The sequence below is a fragment of the Patagioenas fasciata genome, chromosome 30 (assembly GCF_037038585.1).
Source record: "Patagioenas fasciata isolate bPatFas1 chromosome 30, bPatFas1.hap1, whole genome shotgun sequence".
Lineage (NCBI taxonomy): Eukaryota > Metazoa > Chordata > Aves > Columbiformes > Columbidae > Patagioenas > Patagioenas fasciata.
The window spans coordinates 2,625,556-2,643,503 of record NC_092549.1 but is presented as its reverse complement, the minus strand read 5'-3'; the positions used below and the strand labels follow the sequence as shown (position 1 = coordinate 2,643,503).

General features: G+C 58.6%; 1 protein-coding gene across 16 annotated transcripts in view; it reads left to right on the top strand.

Moving 5' to 3' along the window:
- Window positions 1-17,948, top strand: part of MEF2D (myocyte enhancer factor 2D) — an 80,409-nt gene that overhangs the window by 13,387 nt on the left and 49,074 nt on the right. For 9 of the 16 annotated variants that reach the window (XM_065857578.2, XM_065857575.2, XM_065857574.2 and 6 more), the window contains exon 2: window positions 12,020-12,089. The exons of 3 other annotated variants lie outside the window; for them this stretch is intronic. The gene's annotated coding sequence lies outside the window, so the exon portion shown is untranslated. Of the gene's footprint in view, window positions 1-11,487; window positions 11,752-12,019; window positions 12,090-14,289; window positions 14,312-15,579; window positions 15,693-15,937; window positions 16,078-17,948 lie in introns of those variants that run through there. 4 more of the 16 variants (XM_065857567.2, XM_071800334.1, XM_065857570.2 and 1 more) reach the window with 4 other exon arrangements.

Sequence of the window (17,948 nt, the reverse complement as noted above, 5' to 3'; positions counted from 1 at the left end):
TCTAACCCACCCCAGGCCCCATTGGCTTCCTGGCCACAAGGGCCCAGTGCTGGCTCAGCCCACAGCACCCGCTGTTCCCAGCTGGTCTCCCATCCAAGCACTGACCGGGCCCGACCCTGCTTAGCTTCCCGGATCAGACAAGATGGGGCGTTCTCAGGGTGCTATGGCTGTATAGATTACATTATGTGTATATATATATGTTCCCCAAGTATATCCTGATAGTATCTGAACTAAACCCTTTTTTCAAGGGCAGAGCAGAGGGGCAGGAGAACCTCTCTGACCCACTGACCCCCCCTTCTAACCCACCCCAGGTCCCATTGGCTTCCTGGCCACAAGGGCCCAGTGCTGGCTCATGCTCACCCTGCTGGCCCCAGGACCCCCAGCTCCCTTTTCACTGCTCCAACAGCTCATTCCCAACTTACACTGAACCTGGGGTTGTTCCTGCCCAGATTCCAGACTCTACCCTTGCCCTTGTTCTATTTCATTCCATTTCTCCCCCCCAGCTCTCAGCCTGTCCAGGTCTCTGATGGCAGCACAGCTTCCAGTGTCACCCACTCCTCCCAGTTTGGCGTCACCAGCAAACTCGCTGACACTCACTCTATTCCCCCATCCAAATCATTGATGAATATATTGAATAGTGCTGGTCCCAGTACTGACCCTTGAGGGATTCCACTAGATACAGGCCTCGGGTATCCAGATCTCTCCTACAGCATCTTATTCTGAGCCAATCTTCCCTTTCCCATAGTGAAATTAGCTAAAAATTCAAGACATCCCAAAACCAAATGCTTTGCATTGGTTTTAATGGGTTTCGAGGCCTGGGAGCTGCTTTTCTTCCCTCCCTTTTATATCTGGAAGCTGGGATTTTGGCTTTAAATGATGGGATCGCAGGGCTGGGGATTTAAGGGGATGCTCGGGTGCTCTCTAACACCACCACGAATTTATGGTGCTTGCAAACTCCATCAATCCCATTATCCGGTGTTTGCCGGTGCTGGTTTGTTCATACTGGGGGTTGCGTTTGAGATTTGGGATTTTTCCGAATGGAAAAATCCCAAATCTCAAACGCAACCCCCAGTATGACCAGTTGGCTGGTTAAACTATACAGTGATCTTATCTATAGGTGCCTATAAGATCCCCCGTACGGCGGTGTGTGTGGGTTTTGGTGTAGGAGTCGCTGGTGACGGCAGCGGGTGTGCAAGGGTTTCTCTGCACCACGGCCGAGAGAAAGACGGGAATGGTTTATTGGGGGTTCACAAAAAGAGGCGGATCTGGAGTTTGGGGAGAGGGGGGGTTGCACGAGGGGTGGGGGTTTGCACAAGGGGGTGGGGTTTGCACAAGGGGGTGGGGTTTGCACGAGAGGCTGGGTTTGCACGAGAGGTTGGGTTTGCATGAGGGGTCGAGGTTTGCACAAGGGGTTGGGGTTTAAAGAAGGGGCTGGGGTTTGCACGAGGGGTTGGGGTTTGCACAAGGGGTTGGGGTTTGCACAAGAGGTGGGGGTTTGCACAAGGGGTTGGGGTTTGCACAAGAGGTTGGGGTTTGCACGAGAGGTTGTGGTTTGCACAAGGGGTTGGGGTTTGCACAAGAGGTTGGGGTTTGCACGAGAGGTTGTGGTTTGCACAAGGGGTTGGGGTTTGCACGAGAGGTTGTGGTTTGCACAAGAGGTTGGGGTTTGCACAAGAGGTTGGGGTTTGCACAAGAGGCTGGGTTTGCACGAGGGGTTGGGGTTTGCATGAGAATATGGGTTTGCATGAGAGGTTGGGGTTTGCACGAGGGGTTGGGGTTTGCATGAGAGGTTTGGGTTTGCACGAGGGGTTGGGGTTTGCACAGGGGGTACAGGTTTGCATGAGGGGTTGGGGTTTGCACAAGAGGTTGAGGTTTGCAAAAGGGGCTGGGATTTGCACAAGGGCTTGGGGTTTGCGTGAGAGGTTTGGGTTTGCATGAGGGGTCGAGATTTGCACAAGGGGTTGGGGTTTAAAGAAGGGGCTGGGATTTGCACAAGGGCTTGGGGTTTGCACGATGGGTTGGGTTTGCATGAGAGGTTGAGGTTTGCATGAGAGGTTGAGGTTTGCACGAGAGGTTGGGCTTGCACAAGGGCTTGGGGTTTACACGAGGGCTTGGGGTTTGCACAAGAGGCTGGGTTTGCATGGGAGGTTGGGGTTTGCATGAGAGGTTGGGGTTTGCACGAGGGGTTGGGGTTTGCATGATGAATTGGGGTTTGCACGAGAGGTTGGGTTTATATGAGGGATTGGGTTTGCACAGGGGGTTGGGCTTTAAAGAAGGGGCTGGGGTTTGCACAAGTGGTTGGAGTTTGCACAAGGGATTGGGGTTTGCACAAGAGGTTGGGGATTAAAGAAGAGGCTGGGATTTGCACAAGGGGTTGGGGTTTGCACAAGAGGTTGGAGTTTGCACAAGGGCTTGGGATTTGCATGAGGGGTTGGGTTTGCATGACGTGGGGTTTGCACGAGGGGTCAAGGTTTGCACAAGGGGTTGGGCTTTAAAGAAGGGGCTGGGGTTTGCACAAGAGGTTGGAATTTGCACAAGAGATTGGGTTTGCATGACATGTTGGGTTTGCACGAGGGGTCGGCGTTTGCACGAGGGGTCGGCGTTTGCACGAGGGGTCGGCGTTTGCACGAGGGGTCGGCGTTTGCATGAGGGGTCGGCGTTTGCACGACATGTTGGGTTTGCACGAGGAGTTGGGGTTTGCACAACATGTTGGGTTTGCACGAGAGGTTGGATTTACACAAGAGATTGGGTTTGCATGAGGGGTTGGGGTTTGCATGAGGGCTTGGGGTTTGCACAAGAGGTTGGTGTTTACATGAGGGCTTGGGGTTTGTACGAGGGGTTGAAGTTTACAGAAGGGGCTGGAGTTTGCACAAGAGGTTGGCATTTACACAAGGGCTTTGCATGAGGGGCTGGGGTTTGCACGAGGGGTCGTGGTTTACACGAGGGGTCGTGGTTTACACGAGGGGTCGTGGTTTACACAAGGGGTCGTGGTTTACACGCCGACTCAGAGCTGAACCCCTTTTTGGCGCTCGGGGACAAGCAGCCCTGGCTCCCGCTTGGGTCGTGGCTGCGCCACTTGGTTTTCCAGCGCCAGCAGAGGTTCCATCCGGCTGGTCGGTGCTGCTGTCACTGGTGTCACTGGTGTCACTGGTGTCACTGGTGTCACTGCTGTCACTGCTGTCACTGGTGTCACTGGTGTCACTGCTGTCACTGGTGTCACTGGTGTCACTGGTGTCACTGGTGTCACTGGTGTCACTGGTGTCACCAGGTATGGGGGAACCGGGTGAGCAGCATTGTCGAAGGTGCCAGGAAGGCGGCAGCAGCCCCATCCATGGCCACCGTAGCTCAGGACACACAAGGAGGGTCTGTAGCACAACCCCGAATTAAACACAAACCTCCCGAGCATCCCGCGTGTGACCACAAAGCACAAGAAGGGCCTTTTTCTCCCTTGTTTGCCCATGGCCCTTATAAGCAGCTTTAAAAACTCTCTCTGTTGCCAGAGAGCTGGGCTGGGATTTTCCAGCACGGTGACGGTCGCTGTTCCCTGGGGTGGGGACGACACCGAGCGGCACACGCGGGTTTGCAGGGTCCCAATCATAGCGAGCGCCCACCCGCTCTGCATTTGCGGTTGTGTTTGCATGGGGTTTGGGGGCGTCCAGGTACCCCGGGAAAACCCTCTGTGTGTCACCTCATGCCCGTGTGTCACCTCATCCCCGTGTGTCACCTCATCCCCGTGTGTCACCTCACCCGGTGACCCTGGAGTTTGACCAGGACTCGGCTGTGCCGGGTGAGCGCACTCGGTGCTGGTGGCTTCCGGGCTATGGCACAATCCCCTGGGGACCTGTCCAAGGGGGACTCGTTACCGAATTGGTGGATGAATGGAACTGGTGTCTGCTTGGCGGGACCCCCATGTGTGGGGCACGCACGGGGCGGCTCCTGGTACCATCCTGGAGCCCTTTGTGTGTGTCACAGAATCATAGAATCCCAGGATGTCAGGGGTTGAAGGGCCCTGGGAAGCTCATCCAGTGCAATCCCCCCGGAGCAGGAACACCCAGCTGAGGTTCCACAGGAAGGGGTCCAGGGGGTTTGAATGTCTGCAGAGAAGGAGACTCCACAACCTCCCTGGGCAGAAGGGGGTGCTCAGTGGGTCAGAGAGGTTCTCCTGCCCCTCTGCTCTGCCCTGGGGAGACCACACCTGGAATATTGTGTCCAGTTGTGGCCCCTCAGCTCCAGAAGGACAGGGAACTGCTGCAGAGAGTCCAGCGCAGCCACCAAGATGCTGCAGGGAGTGGAGCATCTCCCGTGTGAGGAGAGGCTGAGGGAGCTGGGGCTCTGGAGCTGGACAAGAGGAGACTGAGGGGGGACTCATTGCTGGGGATCAAGATGGAAAGGGGCAGTGTCAGGAGGATGGAGCCAGGCTCTGCTGGGTGACACCAGTGACAGGACAAGGGGCAATGGGTGCAAACTGGAACACAGGAGGTTCCGCTGGAAGATGAGAAGCAACTTGTTGGGGGTGAGGGTGGCAGAGCCTGGCCCAGGCTGCCCAGGGAGGTTGTGGAGTCTCCTTCTCTGCAGACATTCAAACCCCCTGGACCCCTTCCTGTGGAACCTCAGCTGGGTGTTCCTGCTCCGGGGGGGTTGCACTGGATGGGCTTTCCAGGGCCCTCCAACCCCTCACACTCTGGGATCCTGTGACCTCCATCTCCACTCCTGTCACCGGGGGCGGTTGTGTCAGTGGCCGTGGAGCGTTGGTGATAAATCACCGGTGTGATTCGCAGCCCCCTGTGCCCAGAGCGGGTTTTTACGTGGATGTGAAGCGGCTGCAAAGCAGCGACAGAGGGTCCATCCTCCCCATGCTATAGAGAGAAGCGCAGCTTGAAAGACAAGTGAGAATCAGGTCTGTGCGGGAGTCGGGGGGACACAGGGGGAATGTGGGGGGTGAACCGGCTGATGGTGCCTCCTCGGCTCTGCCTCTGCCTTGGGAATGCCAGCAGGAGCTGGAATTGCAGATGTGTAGAAACCTCCTGCATCCCTGGAGCGGCACCGGGGCCTCGCGATGCCCTGATGGGACCCAGGGGATCTGAGTGGTTGGGGGCACCCGCAGCCCCTCTTGGTGGGTTTGCGTGTGTGCCGTCCCGGGCTGCCCTGGTGTCTGTTGAGAGTTAATGAAGAAAAGCAAGCGGCGGCTCCTCACCCGCCCGGTGCCTGCGCGGCACCCGCAGAGCTCTGCTCTCTCTGCAGGGGACATTGGGGACGCTGTGGCTGGGTCGGTTGTCACTGTCGGGCCCCGGGGCTGGTCCCAGCAGGTGGCAATGTGGCCCAAAGCTTCTCCTCCATGGCCGGGCAAGGGTGATAGCTGGGTGCTCGGGGTGCGGGGCACCCACACCCTGGTGTCCCTGTACTCTCACAGGAGCCCCTGCGGTGGCTTTGGGTGTTTTGGGGCTGGTTTAGGCTCCGGTCCTCCTGGTGCTGGTGAGTAGGGTGGGACGAGGAGGGAGGTGAGGGGCTTGCTCAGGCGGAGGGTTCAGGATCGGGGTGGGGATGTTGTGTTCCCAGCTCTGCTGTTTGCTTCCCCTCCCGTGCCTCAGTTTCCCTGCTCTGGCAGTGCTGCCAGGCAGCAGGAGCAGCCTGTGGGGCCGTGGGGACGTCCTGGGGCAGCATCAGCCCCGATGGGCCCTCAGAGAGGGGGGCGTGCAAAGCAGAGCCTGCCCAGGTGTTGGCACCCACAGTCCCAGGGGTGTTTGTCCTCCCGCCAGATGTGCGGGTGCAAGGAGACCCAGCTGTGCAGAGAGCAGGAGCAGGGTGGGTGCTGCGAGACACGTGTCCATCCCTCAGCCCACGCCGCCCCGGGACCTCCCGCCGCCCCTCGGTCACCGGTGCGGTGGGGTACGTGGCTTCGCCCCGAACCCGGCGCTGGCCCCAGCCCTCCTGCGCCCCCCGCCCGCGTCCAGCCAGCTGGAGGTTTCGGTTCTGCATCTCTGCCGCCCAAGGGGAACTCAGCCGGCGAGAGCGAAACTCGGCGGCTCCAACGGTCGCACAGGCGCACACCACCCCCCCGGCACCCGCTCCGCGTCCCCCGCGCCTGGCAGGGCCGGTGGCCGCTGTCGCAACAGCTACGGCGGTGCCTGTGCCACGCGTTTGGTCACTGTGACCTTCCCTGGAGTGCGGCGGGGACGGAGAGCGGCCGCTGGGGCTGGATTTGGGCTGGGAGCCCGTGCTGGGTGACCTGGAGATGCTGGGGACATCCCCTGTGCCTCTCACCCTGCGTTGAGCTGGGGGCACCGTCAACCTGCCCATGCAGGCTTTGGAGGGGCTCCCGTGGTGGTCGCACCTTCTGCACGGCGTGGACGTGGCCCCGGCACGGCTGGTGTGTGCCATCGTTCTCGGCTCTGGTGCCATCGCTCTTGTGCCATTGCCTTCATGCCGTCGCTCTTGTGCCATTGCCTTCATGCCGTCGCTCTTGTGCCATTGCTGTCACGCCATTGCTCTTGTGCCATTGCTCTTGTGCCGTTGCTCCCGTGCCATCACTCCCATGCCATCGCTGTCATGCCATTGCTCCCGTGCCATCATTCTTGTGCCATCGCTCCCGTGCCATCACTCTTGTGCCATTGCTTTCATGCTATTGCTTTCATACCATCACTCTCGTGCCATCACTCTTGTGCCATCACTCTTGTGCCATCGCTCCCATGCCATTTCTCCCGTGCCATTGCTATTGTGCCATCATTCTTGTGCCATCATTCTTGTGCCATCGCTCCCGTGCCATCACTCTCGTGCCATCACTCTCGTGCCATCACTCTCGTGCCATCACTCTCGTGCCATCGCTCCTGTGCCATCGCTCTCATACCATTGCTCTCATGCCATCACTCTCGTGCCATCACTCTCATACCATCGCTCCAGTGCCATCACTCTCATGCCATCGCTCTCGTGCCATTGCTCTCATGCGATCACTCTGGTGCCATCGCTCCCGTGCCATCACCCATCCCCGCGCTGTTGTCCCAGGCAGCTGAGCACCTGCTGCCCCCGGGGTGGGTTTCTCTGTCCTGGTTCCCTCTCACCTCCCTCCCGTCTCCCTCTCGGTGCCACGGTCGCTGTGCCGGCGGCTGCCGGGGGTGCAGGACCTGGCAGGATGGGCGCTTGGGAGCTGCCGTTGACCCCCTGGCCCATCCTGCCCGGCGCTCCCCTCTGCTGAGGGATCTTCCCCTGCTTGTCCCTTCCCAAGCCAGAGGAAACCCAAACAGAAAAGACTCATCAGGCCTAATTAAGCCCTGGGGATGTTCCCGGTGACTCGAGGGGGGGCCGTGGTTGAGTTGTTTTAGTTTCGTGGGCTGGCGAAATGGGGAAATTCGGCTAATGCTGTTACTGAGGCCTCCCAGTATGGCACAGCCATGGGAACTGGGCTCGCCCCAGTTTGGAGTGGGGGCTCCATGAGCTGGTTTGGGAGCCTGGGGGGGGGAAGTTTGGGTTTGGCACCCGAGTGTTTGCGGCGCTGAGCCCGTTGCTGGAGGAAACGTGGCAAAAGGGGAAGGAGAGATTGCGGTCGGCTGCTCTTCCCCTCCGCAATCTGTGCCTCCGTCTGGGCCCCTTCGGCTGCGCCTCGGCCCGGGGGACCCCCACAATGGATGATCCCCCCAATTTCACCCCCTATGTGCTCGGATATGGGGACACGGGCCCCCGATCCGATCCAGCTTTGCTCATGCCAGCGGCTTAATTGGCTGGTGATGGATCTGATGATGGAGCTGAGTGATTTAACGTCCTCCAGCCTTCTGCTCATGGCAAGGACGGGTTTTGCCTGAGACGCGCTGCCCGCTCAAGGAGGTTATTTATTTGGGGTATTACATGTATATATGATGTAGTTGAGGGTGCATATATACATAGATATGGGTGGGTATATATTTGGGAGGATATATATGTATATATTTGACAGGATATATATGGGGTGCATATCTATATATGGGTTTATATATATAGATATTTGGGGCTATTAGCAAAGAGCGGCTGTGGCACAGGGGCTGCGGAGCATCAGGTGAGTGGATGCCCAGGGTATTCGCCGGGATCCTTCCCTGCTCATCCTTGGGATCCTTCCCGGCTCATCCCGGGGATCTTTCCCTCCACATCCTCAGGATCTTTCCTTCCTCATCCTCAGGATCCTTCCCTGCACATACTGGGGATCCTTTCCTGCTCATCCTCAGGATCCTTTCCTGCACATCCTTGGGATCCTTCCCAGCTCATCCTAAGGATCATTCCCTGCACATCCTCAGGACATTTCCCTGCTCATCCCAGGGATCTTTCCCTTCTCATCCTCAGGATCCTTCCCTGCTCATCCTCGGGATCCTTCCCTCCTCATCCCAAGGATCCTTCCCGGCTCATCCCAGGGATCTTTCCCTCCTCATCCTCAGGATCCTTCCCTGCACATCCTCGGGATCCTTTCCTGCTCATCCTCGGGATCCTTTCCTGCACATCCTTGGGATCCTTTCTCACTCATCGTTGGGATCCTTTCCTGCACATCCTTGGGATCCTTCCCAGCTCATCCTAAGGATCATTCCCTGCACATCCTCAGGATATTTCCCTCCTCATCCTTGGGATCCTTCCCTCCTCATCCCAAGGATCCTTCCCTACTCATCCCAAGGATTGTTCCCTACTCATCCCAGGGATCTTTCCCTCCTCATCCTGGGGATCCTTCCCTGCCCATCCTTGGGATCCTTCCCTCCTCATCCCAGGGATCCTTCCCTGCTCATCCCAGGGATCTTTCCCTCCTCATCCTCAGGATCCTTCCCTACACATCCTTGGGATCCTTCCCTCCTCATCCCAAGGATCTTTCCTTGCACATCTTTGGGATCCTTTCCTGCTCATCCTTGGGATCCTTCTCAGCTCATCCTAAGGATCATTCCCTACTCATCCTTGGGATATTTCCCTGCTCATCCTGGGTATCCTTCCCTACTCATCCTCAGGATATTTCCCTGCACATCCTCGGGATCCTTTCCTGCTCATCTTCGGGATCCTTTCCCACTCATCCTCGGGATCCTTTCCTGCTCATCCTTGGGATCTTTCCCTGCAGAACCTCAGGATCTTTCTCTGCTCATCCCAAGGATCCTTCCCTGCTCATCCTTGGGATCCTTCCCCGCTCATCCTGGGGATCCTTCCCCGCTCATCTCCGGATCCCGGGCTGCTCCACCAGCCTTTGCACTGCAGGTTGCACCACCCAACTCCATCAGTTCCAAAAGGGGGGTCCCAGTGGGTCCCCCCATTCAGGGCGGTTTCCCCGCTGCTCTCGGGGCAGATCCCAGCCCGAGGCGTTTCTGGTTCATCGCTGGGTGAAACCAGAGCTTTGCTTTTCAAACAGGAACCATTTTAGCATCTGGTCAGCATTTCTGACCGAAAGCTGGACCAAAAAGCTTGTCCCTTGTCCTCCCCTCCTTTTTTCCTCTTAGAAAGGGGAATTCACTGCTTTGTGGGGTCCCTTGGGGCCGGCGGTGGCACAACCCAGCGCCTTTCCCTTTCATCTCAACCCTATTGGCTACAAAGGTAAAGATATTAAATGTTATAGCGTAGATATTAAGGTGCATGGAAATAAGGATCCTCTACGAGAGACCCCATACTTAGAATCATTTTGGCTGGCAAAGCCCCTCAAGATCATGGAGTCCAAGCGTTACCCACCCCCATGTGCTAGAACCTCGTGTCCGTCTGTCCAGCCCTCCATGATGGTGACTCCAGCCTGTTCCAATGGGCATTGCCATGAGTTGTCATGATCTGGGGACTGTGACCCGGCCAAGGGTTGTTGGCCAAGGGCAGGACATACGGACGGTCATCAGTGATGGCAGGACATACGGACGGTCATCAGTGATACCAGGACGTACGGACGGTCGCCACGGGTGCCAGGACGTACGGACGGTCGCCACTGATAACCGGTCATCACTGAGCAGCCCAACTGCTTCTATGGCCTGGGGCTGTTGGCTACAGTGAAAAACCAACTGTGGCTGTTGCTGTTGGTGCTGAGCTCTGTGCCAGTGGTGCCCAGCACGGCGGGACCGGCACCGCGACACGTGGACATCTCCGTGTACAGACCCACGAGGTCGTGCTTGGCCCCTTGTCCCAGTCGCATCCCCTTGGGGCAGCGGAGCTGGTGCTGAGCCCCCCGGTGCAGGTGGCGTTTGGTGCGCGGATCGGACCCCAGCGATGCGTTTGCCCGTTGGCCGCCTGGCCCGCGGTCCCCGTGCCGGGGTGGTGATGGGAGCGTGGCTGCGGTGCCACCAGCGGGGCTGCGACGCCCAGACCGCTGTGAGCTGCTCGTACCCAGGATGAGTTTCAGGAGCGGGTTCAGAGCCACTTTGCGTGAAGCCCCGGGGCTGGATCCGTGCCCATCTTGTGCAGCCCCTTGGTGGCCCTGCAGCCACCGGCCTCTGTGTCCCGCTGGCTGTGTGTGACACGTGGCTTTGCGCTAATTACAGCCTGGTGTGCGTGGGGGGCTCGTTTGCAGAGCAGCCCCCACTGAGCCGCAAATCAGGCAGAAGTGGAAGCACAGGGAGCGCCGTCCACGTCCCGGCGGGAGCGCAGCGCTCGCGGAGCAATGATTCTGGGGTGGGTGTCCTTGTCCCCACGTGGTTGGGCGTTTTGCAGGATGCTTATTTATTATAGAGGCTCAAGACTGAGGGAGCTGGGGCTCTGGAGCTGGAGAAGAGGAGACTGAGGGGGGACTCATTGCTGGGGATCAAGATGGAAAGGGGCAGTGTCAGGAGGATGGAGCCAGGCTCTGCTGGGTGACACCAGTGACAGGACAAGGGGCAATGGCTGCAAACTGGAACACAGGAGGTTCCGCTGGAAGATGAGAAGCAACTTGTTGGGGGTGAGGGTGGCAGAACCTGGCCCAGGCTGCCCAGGGAGGCTGTGGAGTCTCCTTCTCTGCAGACATTCAAACCCCCTGGACCCCTTCCTGTGGAACCTCAGCTGGGTGTTCCTGCTCCGGGGGGATTGCACTGGATGGGCTTCCCAGGGCCCTTCAACCCCTCACATTCTGGGATTAAGGGGGATAAAGCGCTGGTCCTAGAGCTGGGGGGACAGGTTGCTCCGGGCGTTAGCTGGGGTAGGAACTGGAGCCGCCATCCTTGTCCTCACTGCTCTCCCATCCTGGAGGTGACAGAGACTCATCCCAGTGTCCCGCTGCACTGTGGCCGGTCTGTCCGCAGGACCCCAGCCCGCGTGGCACGAGGTCCGGCGCTCATGTGAGGCTGGAAAGCCGCTTGGCCGTGGCTATTTTGGGGTGTCGCGATGCTCCCCGGGTCCCAGGGCCGGGTGCAGGCGCCGCCGGAGCCACGCGCTCCCCGCTCCGGCTTTGTTCAGCCTGAATTTTGTAATGTCAGGAAATGAGCTGGCCGGGGGCGGGGGGGCCGGGGGAGGAAGGCTGGTTTTGTGGTTGAAGCGGAGGATGAGGAGGCCGGAAAGCCGAGTACAATTCCTCGCTGTGTCGCAGGCGCCGGCGCTGAGGCCGCAGCTCGGCTCTGGGAGCTGACGGCGCGTTCGGAGAGCCGGGTGCTGGCCTCCGGGCCTCAGTTTCCCTTTTGTTCAGCGGGAGGAGGAGCCGCCCGTCTCTCAGCGGCACAGGGACGGTGATCGCCGCCGCTATGAGCGACCCGCACCGGACCCGCCGATCGCCTCCCGGCGCCGAGTGGCGCATGAGGTGAATTAAGAGCCGCGTTTGCGCGGCCGTTTGCTCTCGGCAAGGCCCCGTTTGGGCCGATAGAGCACCCGAGCGCTCAGGTGGGTGTCGTTCCCCTTCAGGCCTCACGAAACTCACTCCAAACCTTGCGCTGCCGGGCCGGTCTCGTTCTTGGGAGCTCAGCTTGAAATGGAAGCGCGGGCACAACTCTCTTGGTGCTTTTCCCCACTATGGCGGTCGCCCAGGTTCCCGTATCCCATCCCCACCTCCAGGATGCTCCCCATGTTTCCCATGGTCATGGCTCATGGTTCCCCTGCCCCACGCTGCCCGTGTCCCCTCATCCTGACCGCTGCTCGTTCTCCTTTGCAGTTTGACAGAGCAGCGGTGGCCGCAGCGCGTCCTCGAGCGGGAGCAGACGATGCAGGACTCTGCATAGCAGGTAGGGCGGAATCCCAACCTCCGGCCTCTCGCTGTCCTCCTTGAGCTCACCGCGCGTCTCCATCGCACCCATGGGTGCAGCTCGGCGCTTTGGACCCCAGACTCATCGGCGCTGATTTGGGGCTCTGGGGCTCTTTTGGTGTCGGTGCAAGGGAGGGTTTTCCTGCCTTAGTGTCTCCATGGGTGGATGAGACTCGTGGCCAACCCAAGGTTGTTTGTCCCTTGTGCTCCCTGTTGGGAGAAGGCGCCTTGTCCGGATCTCGCTTGTGTGCAGTGAGGTTGAGGCGATGCCGTGGGCCCGTTTGACAAGGCCTCTATGGTTTTGCGCGATGTATCGATTGAAATCAATAAAAAGAAAGGCTTAAAGGATAATTGGCCCCCAGCTCCCCAAAGGAGAGGGCTCTGCTTGCTGCGGACCGGGCAGTTTTGCTGGGCTGAGGTTGCTTTTTAATGCCGGGGAGGGGGCAGGTGGTTTATTTAGGGGCTCGATGCTGCAAGATGCAGGGAGCATTCGCTGTTTCCTCTGCAAAGAGGTTCATTTTGCCATTGGTTATGCTGATGGAGACCAAGAGCAGCTCCATGGGCGCGTGTCACGGTGAAAGGGCCTCGGTGATGCTGGGTTGGGAGGAGAGCGGAGCCAGGATGGCTCAGCCGGGTCCGAACCGATTGGGCCAAGCGTGGCGCTGGGCTGGGACCGGCTCCATCTCCATGCTTGGAGCATCAGTTAATACCAGCCAAGGGGTTTTTTAGTGTGGTGCATAATGAAATGGAGCGTAAGGACAGGGCTGTGCTGGAGCTTGGGGCCGGGAATGGGGAGCAGGACCCATCGCGCATCCCGAGCATCCCAATGCACCGTGTGCCCCATCCCGGCCCGGCAGTGCCAGGATCCCTCATTAGACATGTGGTGGGATCCCTCATTAGACATGTGGTGGGATCCCTCATTAGACATGTGGTGGGATCTCTCATTAAACATGTGGTGGGATCTCTCATTAGACATGTGCTGGGATCCCTCATTAGACATGTGGTGGGATCCCTCATTAGACATGTGGTGGGATCCCTCATTAAACATATGGTGGGATCCCTCATTAGACATATGGTGGGATCCCTCATTAAACATGTGGTGGGATCCCTCATTAAACATGTGGTGGGATCCCTCATTAGACATGTGGTGGGATCCCTCATTAGACATATGGTGGGATCCCTCATTAAACATGTGGTGGGATCTCTCATTAGACATGTGCTGGGATCCCTCATTAGACATGTGGTGGGATCCCTCATTAGACATGTGGTGGGATCCCTCATTAGACATGTGGTGGGATCCCTCATTAAACATATGGTGGGATCCCTCATTAGACATATGGTGGGATCCCTCATTAAACATGTGGTGGGATCCCTCATTAAACATGTGGTGGGATCCCTCATTAGACATGTGGTGGGATCCCTCATTAGACATGTGGTGGGATCCCTCATTAGACATGTGGTGGGATCCCTCATTAGACATGTGGTGGGATCCCTCATTAGACATGTGGTGGGATCCCTCATTAGACATGTGGTGGGATCTCTCATTAGACATGTGGCGGGATCACTCATTAAACGTGTGCCAGGATCTCTCATTAAACATATGGTGGGATCACTCATTAAACATGTGCCAGGATCTCATTAAACATGTTATCCCCAAATCGCTGCTTGCTGCTGGGGACAGGCTGCTCAGCTCCATCAACCTCCTACTGACCAGATACACCAGCTCATCTTTAGACTCACACAAATTCAAGTCTTTTGGGCCGGCGATACCCTGCAAAGCTGCTGCGGGTGCCGACACGGAGCTTTGAGCATGGAGCAGCGGTTCAACGACCCCGCGGCTGCGGAATCGCTCGCGCCAAGGAGCGGCGCATCCAGTCGTGCGGGTGGGGAGGAAGAGCTCAAAATGCATCTTTGCCTTGAAACTGCGAGCGACAGGAGCTGAGCAATGAGAAGAGCGATATCGACCCTGCCTGGGAAGCGTGCGACGCCCAGCACCGGGTGATTTCATCCCCGCGGAGCCGCGTCCTGCGGCATCGCTGCCCCATCAATGGGCATTTTGTGCTCCTGAGCCGGTCCCGTTTGAGGCAGAGCAGGAAAAACCCTTTGCCCGACTGCATCTGCTGCAGAAAACCCTTCTAGGGACTGTGACCCTAATTGAATCGACTCTTTCATGGCCTGAAGACGGTCGTGTCGTCTCGCTGGGTAAATCACGTGTGTGTTACCGTGCGCCCGAGCTGCGGGGCCTGCGCCAACGCGCTTCTCTCCCCATGCGATTGAGCAGCTCAAGGTTGATTTGCAGCAGCCTGGGAGGAGCCCTTGGGTCAGCGGGTCTGCTCCTCTGCCCCTAAGGCCTTGCATCAGCTTCTTTTTAGAGTCTTGGAAGTGTAATGCTGGTGGAGACCTGGGGTTGATGCTCGTGGGCACCTCGCATAGCACCGCGCTGTTTGCATCCTCCAGTCCCCGGGAGAGCTCGGAGAACCCACCTGATGTGCTCAGTGAACCCACCCAAAGTGCTCCCCAAACCCCCCCTTTGTGCTGTTTGCATCCTCCCGTCTTCAGGAGAGCTCGGAGCACCCACCCGATGTGCTCCCCAAACCCCCCCTTTGTGCTGTTTGCATCCTCCAGTCTCCAGGAGAGCTCAGAGAACCCACCCGATGTGCTCAGCAAACCCACCCAAAGTGCTCCCCAAACCCCCCCTTTGTGCTGTTTGCATCCTCCGGTCTCCAGGAGAGCTCGGAGAACCCACCCAAAGTGCTCCCCAAACCCCCCCTTTGTGCTGTTTGCATTCTCCCGTCTTCAGGAGAGCTCGGAGAACCCACCCAATGTGCTCCTCAAACCCGCACTTTGTGCTGTTTGCATCCTCCAGGCTCCAGGGAGAGCTCGGAGAACCCACCTGATGTGCTCAGCGAACCCACCCAAAGTGCTCCCCAAACCCCCCCTTTGTGCTGTTTGCATCCTCCCGTCTTCAGGAGAGCTCGGAGAACCCACCCGATGTGCTCAGCGAACCCACCCAAAGTGCTCCCCAAACCCCCCTTTGTGCTGTTTGCGTCCTCTGGTCTCCAGGAGAACTCGGAGCACCCATCCGATGTGCTCCCCAAACCCCTCTTTGTGCCCCTTTCCGGCTTCGGGAGATGGGTCCCGGCTTTGTGGAGGGGATGGTCCCCTCGGGGAGCTGCCGCGGGTCACCGCGGGCAGAGCTGGGTGGCCACTGGTGGCCACCGCTCCGCTGAGCTCATTTGGCCACCAAGTGGGGGCAAAACCATCTTCAAAGCCCTTTTTCCCTGGAGGAAAAGCCAACTTGGTTAGAAACGCCTGTGCGGAGATGGCGCCCGACCGCGCTGTCCCCGTCCCACCGCGTCCATGCGCTGCGGCCGGGGAGGACAGGAGCCCCGGCGCCGCTTTCGGCAGCTGTCGGCTCTGCCCGCTCCCTTCCCCCCCAGCACCGTTCACCCTCCTCCTCCTCCTCCTGCCCTCGCATCTGCCTCTGCCCTTTACCGCCCAGCGGGGCTCGGTGGCCTCGCGGTGACAGCGGCTCCGTGCACCCCCGGAGAAGGACACAGCCACCCCGGCCACCCCGGCTCCTGTGAGTACCTCTCACTCTTTCCACTGCACAGTTAAAATTAGCCGCTTCTTTTTTTAACACAGGCGTCGCTTTAAACCTCGCCAGCCCAACCGGGTTTCCTTTTATCCCCCCCCCCTTTCCAAGCTCCTTTTCTCTGGATATTTTTCTTGTTGAATCTACGCGTGCACTTCTCTCTCTTTTTATTTGTTAGGATGTTTTCCCCCTTCTCGTCCCTTCCTATTTTAAACACGGGTGACGCCGCGGTGTTGGTGCCGAGTTTGGAGCCAAACCGCCCGGCACACCCCCACCCGATCGCCTTACAGCGCCCGATTTAGAGCCCTTATCTAGCACCGCTGCTCCGCCGGGGGGGTTCGCCCAGACCCCCTTTTCGCTCCTCATCTTCAACGTGAGTGCGCCTCTCATTTTTCCCCCCCGCTTTCCTTTGTGTTCACGGTAAAGCACAAAAGCGCCCCAAATCAGGACCCGTTGCGGGTGGGGAGATGGGGCAGCACAGGGGGGGTTCCCACGCTGGGAGGATGGAGAGAGGGGGAAACTGAGGCACGGAGGATGTGGCGCAGCGATGGGTGAGCCGGGCTTTCCTCCTCTTCAAATACAGAGGAGGAAGGAAAAGGGGGCAGGCGGGGGTGCAGGATGGTCCCCAGCGGATCAAACACCCTTTGGGGAGCGCGCGGTGGGGACAGCGATGGGTGGAGGCTCGGTGTTGGTCACCGGCTGCGCCGGAGCCGTCCCAGCCCGGATCTGCGCAAGCAAACAGGAAAGCGAGCGGGAGCAGCCCCTGGGTTTGCTGTTTATTGCGGTTCCTCCTGAGGTCGGTACCGGGGTTTTTAACACCGTCCTGCTCGGTGCCGCTTCCCGAGCCGGGTACCGTTATCTCCCCACCGAGCAACACCGGGGCTCTCCCTCATGTTCCTTCTTAATACCCAATTATGTGACAATTAAGGTGCAAAATGCATAGGAAGGAGGGTGGCACCTCATCCTAAGACAGCGCTCGCGTTTGCTGCCTCATCTTGAACACAACAGGGGCTGGAGAACAAACCTTGATCTGGGGGTTAAACCCACCGCTTCAACCGTTTCTGGGGGGGAAAGTGGCTTCTCCCCCCTGCTCGTCGGGGACCCCGTTTGGGGATGAGGTTGGGGATGCAGGTTTGGTGCCAGGTGCTGCTTTTGGAAGCGAATGGTGCGGGTGGGATGTGCAGCGATGCCTTCCTCCTCTTCCCCCTCTTCCCCCTCTTCCCCCTCTTCCCCCTCTTCCCCCTCTTCCCCCTCTTCCCCCTCTTCCCCCTCTTCCCCCTCTTCCCCCTCTTCCCCCTCTTCCCCCTCTTCTCCCTTCTTGCCCCTTCCTCCCCCTTCCTCCCCCTTCTTCCCCCCTCTTCCCCCTTCTTCCCCTTTCTTCCCCCTTCCTCCCCCTTCCTCCCCCTTCCTCCCCCTTCCTCCCCCTTCCTCCCCCTTCCTCCCCCTTCCTCCCCCTTCCTCCCCCTTCCTCCCCCTTCTTCCCCCCTCTTCCCCCTCTTCTCCCTCTTCCTCCTCTTTCCCCTTTTCCACTTCTGCCCCCTTCTTCCCCTTCTTCCCCCTCTTCCCCCTCTTCCCCCTCTTCCCCCTCTTCCCCCTCTTCCCCCCTCTTCCCCCTTCTTCCCCCTTCTTCCCCCTTCTTCCCCCTCTTCCTCCTTTTCCTCCTCCTCCTCCTCCAGCCCCTTTGGCCAAGCAGTTGCTATGGGCAGCGTTCGATTTCTTTTGTGGAAGCCAAAAATTTCAACCGAAATATTTGCATCTCTACCCACGAACTCGCACCTTCCAAACCCACCCTTCCCCCCTCGCCCCTTTCTCAAGTCTGCAGAGCAAAATGCCTTCTTTGGGGGGCTTCTTCCCCAATATTTTCCCATTTCCAAGCGGGATGGTGACCGGGGTTTGTGCCCCTGCAGCCGTGCCGGAGCTGGACCCGCAGCCAGGCCCTTGGCTCCAGCGCAGCCGGCGATGCGCGGTTTGCCCGGGGTGCTCAAGGTGGGCACGTGGGCAGCGTCCGCACCCCCAAAACCCATAATCACCATCACTCGGGGGACCCCGCGTCTCACAGATCCTCCCTGCTAAAACACAGGCTGTGGGTGGGTTAAAAAACCAACCAGACCAAACCAAACCAAACCAAACCAAACCAAACCAAACCAAACCAAACCAAACCAAACCAAACCAAACCAAACCAAACCAAACCAAACCAAACTCCTGACTTTTAAACCAGATGGTTTTCCTTGCTGTTCCTGGATT